The sequence below is a fragment of the Microtus pennsylvanicus genome, chromosome 1 (assembly GCF_037038515.1).
Source record: "Microtus pennsylvanicus isolate mMicPen1 chromosome 1, mMicPen1.hap1, whole genome shotgun sequence".
NCBI classification, from domain to species: domain Eukaryota; kingdom Metazoa; phylum Chordata; class Mammalia; order Rodentia; family Cricetidae; genus Microtus; species Microtus pennsylvanicus.
The window spans coordinates 139,188,760-139,202,020 of NC_134579.1; the positions used below are offsets into that span (position 1 = coordinate 139,188,760).

Genomic DNA, 13,261 nt, shown 5'->3' on the forward strand with positions numbered 1-13,261 from the left:
AGCCAAACGTCACCCCCATCATCTGATTACAAAGTCCTACCTGGTACATCACCCTAACCCAATAACCACTCTTACTCCAAACTCTCAAGACACTTAATCCTCTTATCTCTGACCTCTTAAGAGAAACCCTTCTGCACCCATGTCTTCATCCTTTAGCATCCCCAGCCTTGAAGTTAAAATAACCAGCAGAACCTACTGCTTGGATCAGGATCTCTGACTCATCAGCTCTGCAGTGGTTCCTCTTCATTCCGTAGTGCCTAACATCCATACGTTCCTCTCCACCTTCTCCTTGGAAACCTCTCATTTCTGACTTGGACCTCAAAGATGTCTTCTTCTCCATCCCTCTCAATCTCCACATTTTTGCCTTTACTTGGACTAATCTGGATACCCACCTCTCCACCCAGCTCACTTGTACCGTCCTATCCCAGGGGTTCTGGAACAGCTCACATCTATTTGCCCAGATTTACTCTCTTTGTCTCTCTCTAAACATAAATTTATATAATATGTAGATTGCCTTCTCCTCTGTAGTCCATCCTGACAAATTAGCCAAGCAGACACTCCAAATCTTCTAAACTTTCTGTCTAGCTAGGGCTATAGGGTTTCATTCTCTAAGGTCCAACTGTCCACCCCTCAAATTACCAAACCTGGGACTAACTAGTACCCCAACTCACAAAGTTATTACTTTAGACAGAAAACTCTAAACAACCCCTTACACTCTCCACCATCAAAGATGAAATTCTATCCTTCTTAGGGGTGGATGGGTTCCTACACTCTTAGATCCCATCTTTCTCCCTTCTTGTTCATCCCTTGTATAAGATGGCCCTTATCCACTTACATGAGCCCCTCCTCATATTAATTACCAAATTCTATCCTAAATTTCTTTTTGTGTTTGTTGTTGGTGTTTTTTTTTCAAGACAGGGTTTTTCTGTAGCTTTGGAGCCTGTCCTGGAACTCGTTTTGTAGACCAGTCTGGCCTCGAACTCACAGAGATCCATGTGCCTCTGCTTCCCAAGTGCTGATATTAATGGCATGTGCCACCACCGCCTGGCTTCCCCAACTTTCATAAATTTTATCAGGCCCCCAGAACTCCCCCCTCCAGGTCTAAGCTGTTCCTTTTCTGCATATATCACAAAAAAGGAGGGATATGCTGTCAGAGTCATGGTCCACCAACTGGGAATTAACATTTATCAAAGAAAACAAAGACCTTACCACCCAAAGCTGGGTGCCCTGCCCACATGCTCTATCTGCAGCCAAACTTATTGTGAATCAAAAAACTAACCTTTGGCTCTCCTCCTGCTGTCTTCTCTTCTCACAACCTAACATACAAAGGCATCCAAACATAACCTCCTTCCCAATTTTTCTCTCCTCAGGTATCACTAATAGATGATATCACTTCCAACTATGTCCACCCCTCAACTATTCAAACCTTGTCCTTCAGTGAATCTAGAGATATTCCCACCTCATTCTTGCAACGAAACTCTAGAAGAACTGCTACCTCTTCCTTGACACATATATGAGGGCATATTACCTCAGGCCACCTACACCTGGTACACAGATGGCAGCTTCTTCTTACACAGGGTATCTGAAAAGCCACATACACCACTGTCTCAAACACCAAGGTGATAAAGGCACAGGCCCTCCCAGCCCAGCCCACAAATCAACAGGCCAAACTTGCCCATGCTTTCAGCTAACACAGGGACAATCCCTAAACCTTTACATGGACTCCAAGTATGCCTTTTCTATCCTTCTGTCACACAGCCATCTGGAAAGAACATGGACTACTGACAACAAAGGGAGGATCAATAGCCAACTCATATCAAATCATGGCCATGTTAAAGACCTCTCATCCCCCCACGGCCATAGGAATTGTCGAGGACTGCCGAGGACTGAAAGTTCCATCATCTCTCTAGGGAAAATAATCCAGCCTATGAGGCAGCTAGAGCCATAAACCTTGGAGACCCAGATCCATCTCACCCACCACAGGACAATCTCACCTTAAAACCCACATCTTCACCTATCCCCGGACACTCAACAAATTCTATCCTATATACACCAACTCTTTCATCCTAATAGCAAGGTCCGTCTCAACTCATTAAGGCCTATGTACAATCCATCCCTGAGGATTTGTCTTCCTTGAAGTTCATTGCTGCCTCTTGAAAGATCTATCAAATGTCTAACCTGAACTCCAGTTACTATGGCCCCCTTTTCCTACTCTCTCAGGAACTGACTGACAACTTTACTTTACCCATATGTGTTATTTGAGTTTTTGTCCTGCCTGGTTCCTGCAATTGTTAAGTCCCAAAGAAATCACAGAGGTCTACATTAACTATAAACTGACTGGACCATTAGCTCAGGCTTCTTAACTCTTATAACTTATATTAGCCCATCATTCTTATCTATGTTAGCCACGTGGCTCGGTACCTTATTCAGTGGGGTAGGTCACATCTTGCTTCTTCTATGGCTGATCCAGGACTGCAGACAAAGCTTTCCTCTTCCCAGAATTATCCTCTTCTCATTGACCTGCCTCTACTTCAGGTCTGGTTGTCCCACCTATACTTCCTGCCTGGCTACTGACCAATCAGCATTTATTTAAAATATAATTGACAGAATACAGACAACTGTCCCACACCACATATGCCCACCATCAAACAGATCAAGTACTTCTTGGTCTTGGTGAATGCCTTCTCAGGATGAGTAGAGGTGTTCCCCCACCAACAAAAGGAGACAAACAGTCTTGAACCTTCTCTAATAGATCATCCCTCACTTTGGAGTCCCTATTTCTCTCCAATCAAATAATGGGCCTGAATTTCCCAAACCCTATTCAAAGCCCTTAACATCCCTTGGCATTTCCATATGCCATACTATCTCCAGTTCTCAGTAAACGTGAAACAAGCTAATCATTTTTTTCAAAAACACCCTTATTAAACCCTCACAACAGCTGAACCTTGACTAGGTGAAACGCGATCAACCCTTCTCAAGTTAATAACCATCCCCAAATGGCCTCTTTCTCTGTGAATTCAGGCCAGCCTGGTCTACAACCTTGTTCCAATGACATTCAGTGTCCCAAAAAACAGGAGACAACTTAATGAGTTGCCCATCCCATGCCATCTCCACCAGCCTAAATTTTGACCTTCCTCTTCAATTCATAAACATTTAAAGGGAGGAATGCTGGGCAAATATAAAGTTACTAAAGCACTAGTCTTTACTTATCTCTAGAACTAAGTTTTACAGAGTTTCCCTAACCCCACCTGCAATGACTCAACCACAATTGCTGTAATTTTTCCAACATCTCAGCTCAACTCATTGCTGTCTCTGGTTCCCATGCAGAGGCAGTCATTTTGTGTCTTGGCTTAATATTTCTAGTAAAATCTTGCCATGTGGTGTGACTGTGGCAAAGCTTGCACTCCCCAAAAGCCTGGGTACCCTTTCAGGTAACAAGGCCAGTGTTGTGGGATATTTTGATCACCCTGTAACACTCCCACGACTGCCCAGTGAAGTTATACCTTGAATCAGGGGGAAAAGCCAGCAACTACCTAATTGGAATTAGTCATAGAGAAGCCAGCAATTTGGATAGAGAAGACACACAGGAAGGGAAAGAGCAGGGACTGGAAATTGAGTTTGCCCTTGGTTGTGGCCAAAACATTTGACTCAGCACCATCAAAATTTGTACAGTATTTTTCATAGAATAAAACAAAACAAAAACAGTCCTGAGGTTCATAGAAAAGTACAAGAGATCTTGAAGAGCCAAAGCAATTCTAAACCCATAGGAATCATGATCTCAAACTATGTAAGAGTCAGTGTAACAAAAAGAACATGGCACTAGCACAAAAGTAGAAATGTGAAGCAAATAAATACAACAGAAGATTCATAAATGAATGGACACAGTTACAGCAGCCTTATTTTTTACAAAGGTATGGAAAATATACATTAGACAGGCATGGTGCACACCTCTAATCTTAGCACTCAGGAGACTGAGGCAGGTGGATTTGTTATGCCCAAGTCTCAAGATCCCCCAAAGACCACCAAGGAATCCAAGACCACATGCAAAAGCAAGGAGTCTTTTTTCCTCAAGTTTGGACCCTCTTGTCTGTTCCACCATAGCAGTTCTATCAGAGAGCATCGAGAACAGTTGGGGTATGGTTTTAAACATAGTAAAGGCTGGGGTGAGGGGTTTCCAACTTTTAGGACACTTGATTGATTGACATTTGGATAGAGGTATTATATTAGAGTAAACTGAAACTCAGGCCTAACTCTCTTACTGGTCTCCACTGAGCCTGTAATGGTGGTAGTCATGGCTAAGGTGTCTTGGGCCTTAGAGATTCTCTGTGAGTTCAAGGTCACTCTGGTCTACACAGCAAGTTCCAGGCCAGTCAGAGCTATATTACATAGAGGCCCTGTCTCAAAACCGTAACAATAACAACAAACATACATAAGAGAAAACCTCTCCCACAAATGGTCCTCTGAATAGGCACATAGACAAGAAGGAAACTAGATCCATATCTCTCACCCTGCACAAGAATCAATTCAATATGAAGCACAAACTTTAATGTTAGACCTGAAACTATGAAACTGCAAGAAAATACAGGCAAAACAATTAAAGATACAGGCATCTGGGGCTGGTGACTCTCAGTCAGTAGTGCTTGAATTGGTGAAACCCTAGGTTCAGTCCTCAAAACTGTACATATATTAATATTATTAATTCAGTTTATGTTATAAAGAAACCACATTCTTCAGAACTGGATCTCTCAAAGCCATATAAGTAGGTGCTAACCTATAAAACTCCAATGGAGATATGTAAATAGTTGTTCTCTCTTGCCCTTATTTTGGGGTTTGGTCAGAACCAAATGTTGGACATGTGTGGTTTTAATAGGGAGGGGTGGTGTGGGAGAATTGTCTGTAATCTGTCAATCATGTTTTAAATAAATGCTGATTGGCTAGGCAGGAAGTATAGGCGGGAAAACCAGACTGGAAGTAGAAATGATGCAATGAGAACAGGAGAATTCTGGGAAGGAGGAAGTTGATTCCTCCCAGTCCTGCGCAGACCACCAAGGAAGCAGGATGCTGCCAGCTGAAAAAGGTACGGAGCCATATGGCAAAAATAGATCAAAATAATGGGTTAATATAAGCTACAAGAACTAATAAGTAGCCTGAGCTAATGGACCAATCAGCTTTATAACTTATGGAGATCTCTGTGTGATTTTCTTTGGGGCTTGCCAGCTGTGGGGTACTGGGTGGGACAAAAACCCCAACAAGCCAGCCTTCACGATAGAGAGGGGAAAACTTTTGCTCTGTTTTTCAGTTATTTCACTTGGTTGGTTGAGATTTGGGTTTTGAAATAGCATCTCAACTACAGAGCACAGGCTAGGTTGGAACTCCAGATCCTCCTGCTTTGGCCTCCAGGGTGCTGGGATTGTAGACCTGCCTGCCATCTCTCTTCTCATCTAGGCCCTAGGCTGTACAGTGCTATTGCTGTGGCAGTGTTTCTCTGGCACCATTTAGGAGCGGCTATAACTTCAAAGGTAGGGCAGGAATGATTCATCATAGCAGTAAGGACACAGCAGGCTGACCCTGACACTCCTGGAGGGGGCTCCACTATAGGCACATGGTACAATTATTTAAAGATGATCCTGGCCTAAAATTATCATTTCATTATCAAGTGATCATGAGAGTAGACTGCTCTGCAGCACCAGATGAATCAGCCGGTCTAATAACTCTCCCATACTTAACAAGTAGTCAGTCTGTCTCACTAAGTCAGGCTTCAGAAGAGGTAGGGCATGGAAAAGCACACAGAGGTAAGGAGAACAGGACTCGAGTGAACAGCAAGGTAGGCTTGAAGCAGATATTACAGTGGTGGCTGAGGTTACCACCTAAGTCCTATGTGCCTGGAACCATGGGAAGGGAGAAAAGTTCAGCTAATGAGGATTTCTGCAAACAAATGCACCAAAGATTAGTATCATTTTCAAAGCTGCCTTCTATCAATGCAGGCCCAGGAACAGTAGATAAAATTCTTCCTCATTCCCAGAAATAATTCTAAATTTTAAAGACTATATGTTATCATTCAGGCTCTCCATAGAAACCCGACAATAAGGATCATGCATCAAAGTTAGCCAACAAGCTGAACATACGAGAGAGACTCAATAGTTTCTGCCTAGAAGCCAGCAGCTTCAAGTCTAGGGAGACATGACATTTCAAACTGAGTTTGGACACAGGGAAAAGCCCATTATCAACTCATTTCAAAGGTAGACCATCAGGAGTAGCTCTCTCAGCCATTGAATGGTTGGCCCTTTTGTTCTACTGGGGTCTTTAACTGATTGCTTAAGGCCCACCCACATTAGGAAGAGCAAATACCTTTACTCGGTGGGCCCATCTAAATATTTTACTTTATTTTATTATTTTGGTTTTTCAACACAGAGTTTCTCTGTAAGTTTGGAGCCTGTACTGGAACTAGCTCTTGTAAACCAGGATGGACTTAAACTCACAGAGATCTGCCTGCCTCTGCCTCCCGAGTGCTGGGATTAAAGGCATGTACCACCATCGCCCGTCTTAAATGTTAATTTCATCCAAAACTACTCTCACAGAAACAGCCAGAATAAATATATCATCAAATATCTGAATACTCCACTCCATACCTAGTCACACTGGTACTTAAAATAACCATTACACTAAGTTAGAACTACAGTTCAGCAAAACACTTCATTCAACACTTGCATGACCCTGATCTAGAAGGTGTATGATGCTCATAGCTAAACCATATGCAATTCCCTCCTTCTAGTACAAGTAAGAACAATACCCATATATACCACACAGCAGTTAGCATTGAGTGACATCAGGGGGTCCAGAACTTGATCTGTTTACAGCAGGAAGAGAGTGTTGTTTTCCAAAGACTTCATGAAAAGGGCACTTCTGGGGCTAGAGAGGAGGCTCAGTGGGTGTGAGCCCTGGCTATTCGTGCAGAAGACCTGGGTTCATTTATCAACACCCACATGAAGACTCACAACCACCCATAACTGATCTGGCACCAGGCACTGAACAGGGTGCACAAACATAATTCTGACAAAACACTCATACACATAAAATAAAATATACAAATCTATAAGAAACAAAAATAACGGTATTCCAGAAGGCCATGGAAGGATAATAATGACAACATCATAGGGGATACATTTTTTCCTCTTACTGAAAATATTTTTTCTCACATAATATATCCTGATTAAGGTTTCCCCCTCTCTCTAATCCTCCCATTTCCTCCCTATTCCCTCCCATACAGATCCATTCCTTTTCTGCCTCCCATTAAACAAGCTTCTAAGGAATCATAAATTTAAAATATGAGATAAAACAAAACTAATACATCAAAATAGGGCCAAATAAATAATCAGAAGATATTGTGGGATATTTGTACACTGGGTGAAAATGTATTGTTGTGATTGATGTGGTAAAATGTTGAAAGGCCAAGATGGCCAAGAGAAGCATAAGCAGTACCAGGGTGGGCCGGGCCAGACCACCAGGAGGATTAGTGTGAGCAGAAACACAGCAGGCAGTGATGACAGCAGTGGCCTCCAGAAATTATCTGACCACCGGAGTCTCAGCCTTAACCCTGCCAACACCAGGAGGAACCACCATCTGAGCTTTGGGCCAGCAGACACCTGGAGAAACGTTCACTGAATGATGTGGGAGTCTTCTGTTTTGTGTTGATTTCATTGGTTAATAAAGAAACTGCCTTGGCCCTTTAATAGGATAGAAAATTAGGTAGGCAGAGTAGACAAAACAGAATGCTGGGAGAAAGAAGCCGAGTCAGGCAGTCGCCATGATTCTTCCACCTGACACAGACGCAGGTTAAGATTTTTCCTGGTAAGCCACCACCTCGTGGTGCTACAAAGATTATTAGAAATGGGTTAATCAAGATGTGAGAATTAGCCAATAAGAGGCTGGAACTAATGGGCCAGGCAGTGTTTAAAACAATACAGTTTCTGGATGGGCACAGGAGATCGCTTCCTATGTATAACCCCAGCAGCACAGACATTAAGGGCAACATTGAATAAATGGGACCTACTAAAACTGAGAAGCTTCTGTAAAGGAAAGGACACTGTTACCAAGACAAAAAGGCAACCTACTGACTGGGAGAAGATCTTCACCAACCCCGCAACAGACAAAGGTCTGATCTCCAAAATATATAGAGAACTCAAGAAACTAGACTTTAAAATGCTAATTAACCCAATTAAAAAATGAGGCACTGAAATGAACAGAGAATTCTCAAAAGAAGAAGTTCAAATGGCCAAAAGACACTTAAAGTCATGCTCAACCTCCTTAGTGATCAGGGAAATGCATATCAAAACAACTTTGAGAATGGCTAAAATCAAAAACACCAATGATAGCCTTTGCTGGAGAGGCTGTGGAGGATTGGGTACCCTCATCCATTGCTGGTGGGAATGCAATCTTGTGCAACCACTTTGGAAATCAGTGTTTCGGTTTCTCAGGAAATTCGGGATCAACCTACCCCTGGACCCAGCAATACCACTCTTGGGAATATACCCAAGAGATGCCCTATCATATGACAAAAGCATTTGTTCAACTATGTTCATAGCAGCATTATTTGTAATAGCCAGAACCTGGAAACAACCTAGATGCCCTTCAATGGAAGAATGGATGAAGAAAGTGTGGAATATATACACATTAGAGTACTACACTGCAGTAAAAAACAATGACTTCTCGAATTTTGCATGCAAATGGATGGAAATAGAAAACACTATCCTGAGTGAGGTATCCCAGACCCAAAAAGATGAACATGGGATGTACTTACTCATAATTTGTTTCTAGCCATAAATAAAGGTCACAGAGTCTATAATTGGTGAACCTAAAGAAGCTAAATAAGAAGGTGAACCCAAGGAAAAACATATAGTTATCCTCTTGGCTATAGAAAGTAGACAAAATTGCCGGGGAGAAAATTGGGATCTTGGGGGTAGGGTGGGATGGGGATAAGGGGAGATGGGGAGAGAAAAGTGAGGAGAGGAGGATGGGGGGAACTTGGGGAAACAGGATGATTGGGATAAAGGAAGGTTGGATAGGGGAGCACAGAAGCACAATTCTTAGTTAAGGGAGCCACCTTAGGGTTGACAAGAGACTTGAACCTAGAGTGGCTCCCAGGAGCCCAAGGCGATGTCCCCAGTTAGTTCCTTGGGCAGCTGAGGATAGGGAACCTGAAATGACCCTATCCTATAGCAATACTGACGAATGTCTTGCATATCACCATAGAACCTCCATCTGGTGATGGATGGAGATAGAGACAGAGACCCAGACTGGAGCACTGGACTGAGCTCCCAAGGTCCCAATGAGGAGCGGAAGGAGGGAAATCATGAGCAAGAAAGTCAGGACCACGAGGGGTGCACCCACCCACTGAGACAGTGGGGCTGATCTATTGGGAGATCACCAAGGCCCGCTGGACTGTGACTGAAAAAGCATGGGATAAAACCGGACTCTCTGAACATGGAGAACAATGAGGGCTGATGAGAAGTCAAGGACAATGGCACGGGGTTTTGATCCTACTTCATGTTCTCGCTTTGTAGGAGCCTAGCCAGTTTGGATGTTCACCTTCCTAGACATGGACGGAGCGGGGAGGACGTTGGACTTTCCACAGGGCAGGGGACCCTGACTGCTCTTTGGTCTGGAGAGGGAGGGGGAGAGGAGTGGGGGGAGGGGGAGAAGGGTGAGAGTAAGGGGAGGGAAATGGGAGGCTGGGAGGAGGCGGAAACTTTTTTTTTCCTTTTCTCAATAAAAAAAAAATTTAAAAAAAGGAAAAAAAAGAATACAGTTTCTGTGTAATTATTTCGGGTAAAGCTAGCCGGCGGGAGCCGTGTAGCGGGAAGCAGCCTGCCGCTCCTATTACTACAACTGAAGGCTCTCTTCTACCTTAAGGAGAGATCAACAGAGCCATTTCCCCAAGTACACTAATTGGAGGAAAAGGGGTCCCCCCAGAAACACAGGATCTACCTGTTCTGATTGAAGGAAGAAATAGATAGACAATACTCAACAACATTAAGAGAAATACAGTACCACCAAAAACTAGTGGTTCAAAAATAACAAGACCTGAACATCCTAATGCAGATGAAGCAGGAAAAAAAATCTTACAAGTAATTTTTTGAAGATGATTGAGGTCCTTAAAGAGGAGATGGAAAATTGCCTTAAAGAAATGGAGGAAAAGACTACCAAAAAATTGGAAGAAATCAACAAATCCCTTAAAGAAAACCAAGAAAAAGCAACCAAACAGGTGAAAGAAATGGTTCAAAACGTGAAATAGAGGCAACAACAACAAAAAAACCATAAACAGAAAAATCTGGAAATGAAAAATCTGGATAAACAATCAGGAACTACAGATCCAAGTATAAATAACAGAATACAAGAGATAGAAAAGAGAATCTCAGGCATTGAAGGTACAATAGAGGTAATAGATTCATCAGTCAAAGAAAATGTTAAACCCAACAAATTCTTAACACAAAATATCCAGGAAATCTGGTACACCATGAAAAGACTGAACCTAAGGATAATAGAAATTGAAGAAAGAGAAGTCTTCCAGCTCAAAGGCACAGAAAATATACTCAGCAAAATCACAGAAGAAAACATTCCCACCTAAACAACATGCCTATGAAAATAAAAAAAAAAAAGCTTACAGAACACCAAATAGAACAGACCAAAAAAGAAAGACCCCCTCACCACATAATAATCAATATACTAAACATATAGAATAAGGAAAGAATATTAAGACCTGCAAACGAAAAAGTTCAAGTAACATATAAAGGCAGACCTATCAGAATTAATCTGACTTCTCAATAGAAATGATGAAAGCCAGAAGGTCTTGGTCATGCATTATGCAGACACTAAGAGACCATGGATGCCAGCTCTGACGACTATATCCAGGAAAGCTTTCAATCAACATAAACAGAGAAAACAGGATAATCCATGACAAAACCAGATGCATTCAATATCTGTTCCATAAATTCAGTCTTATATAAAGTACTAGAAGAAAAACTCCAACCCAAGGAAGTTAGCTACATCCACAAAAACACAGGAAATAGATAATCCCACACCACCAAATCCCAAAGAAGAAAAACACAACAATACCACCAATAACAACAAAAACAAAAATAACAGGAACTAGCAATCACTAATCATAACATTCTTAAATATCAATGGATTCAATTCACCTATAAAAAGGCACAGGCTAGCCGGGTGGTGGTGGCACACGCCTTTAATTCCAGCACTCAGGAGGCAGAGGCGGGCGGATCTCTGTGAGTTCAAGGCCAGCCTGGTCTAGTAGAGCTAGTTCCAGGACAGGAACCAAAAAGCTATGGAGAAACACTGTCTCGAAAATCAAAAAAAAGGGGGGGGGCACAGGCTAACAGACTGGATATGAAAACAGAATCCATCCTTCTGCTGCACACAAGAAACACATCTCAACTACAAAGACAGACATTACCTCAGAGTAAAGGATTACGAAAACATTTTCCAATCAATTGCCCCTAAGAAACATGCTAGTATACCTATCCTACTATCTAACAAAAATAGACTTCAAACTAAAATTAGTCAAAAGAGATGAAGACAAACATTTCATATTCGTCTCAGTAAAATACATCTACATGAAGTCTCAATTCTGAAAATTTATGCCCCAAATACAAGGGCGCCCTCATTCATAAAAGAAACATTACTAAAACTTAAATCACACATTAAGCCCCACACACTGACAGTGGGAGACTTCAACACCCCACTCTCACCACTGGACAGAACTGCCAGACACACTTAACAGAGATATAATGGATCTAACAGATGTTATGACTCAAATGGGCTTAACAGACATCTGTAGAACATTTCACCCAAACACAAAAGAATATACCCTCTTCTCCACACCTCATGGAACATTCTCCAAAATCAACCACATCCTCAGTAACAATGCAAATTTGAACAGATACAAAAAAAATGGAATAAGCCCTGTGTCTTATCAGCTTAAAGTTAGAATTCAACACTAATTGCAGGAAGCCCACAAACTAATGGAAAGTGAAAAATGCTCAACTGAATCACCATGAGGTCAAGAAAGAAATAAGGAAATTAAAGCTGGGTAGTCATCAAAAGTCCCCTTAAATCCCAGCACTCAGAAATCAGAGGCAGGTGAATCTCTGTGAATTCAAGGCCAGCCTGGTCTACAAGAGCTAGTTCGAGGAGAGACTCCAAAGCTACAGAGAAACCCAGCCTCAAAAAACAAAACACAAAAACAAAAACAAAAAGAATGAAATTAAAGACTTCCTAAAATTCAAGGAAAATGACCACAAAACATGCCCAAAATTATGGGACACAATACAAGCAGTGCTAAGAGGAAAGTTCACAGCAATAAATGCATACATAAAGAAGATAGAAAAAATCCACACTAGTGAATTAACAGAACACATGAAAGCCCTAGAACAAAAAGAAGCAAACTCACCTGGAAGGACTAGACCACAGGAAATAATAAAACTGAGAGTTGAAATCAACAAAATAGAAACAAAACAATAAAAAGAATCAATGAGACAAAGGCTTGGTTCTTCAAAAAAATCAACAAAATATAAACAAGAAAAATAATACAAAGAATCAATGAGACAAAGGCTTGGCTCTTCAAGAAAATCAGCAAAATGGACAAACTTTTATCAAAACTAAACAAAAGGCAAGGAGAGAATATCCAAATTAACAAAATCAGAAATGAGATATATAACAACAGACACAGAAGAAATTAGAGAATTATCAGGTCATACTTCAAAAACCTGTATTCTACAAAACTGGAAAACTTAAAGGAAATGGATAACTTTCTGGATAATTATCACATACCAAAATTAAATTAAAACCAGAGAAGCAAATTAAATAGACCTATGGGAGGAGCTCAGTGATTAAGAGAACTGACTGCTCCTCCAGAAATTCTGAGTTTAATTCCCAGCAGCCACGTGGTGGGTCACAACCACCTGTAATGAGATCTAACTCTCTCTTCTGGCCTGCAAAAACACATGCAGGCAGAACACCCTTACATAATTGCCAGGCAGTGGTGGCACATGCTTATAAAACCAGAACTCAGGAGGCAAAAACAGGTGGATCTCTTATGAGTTTGAGGCCAGTCTCTTCTACAGAGGGAGTTCTGGGACAGATTACAAAGCTGCACAGAGAAACCCTGTCTCAAAAAAAAAACAAAAAAAGTAATAATGAATGAATGAATAAACCTATAACTGCTAAGGGAATAGAAACAGTCGTCAAA

General features: G+C 41.6%; 1 long non-coding RNA gene across 1 annotated transcript in view; it reads right to left on the reverse strand.

Annotated features, from left to right (window-relative positions):
• LOC142858801 (uncharacterized) overlaps window positions 1-13,261 on the reverse strand; it is an 89,605-nt gene that overhangs the window by 5,779 nt on the left and 70,565 nt on the right. The gene's annotated exons all lie outside the window — the stretch shown is intronic.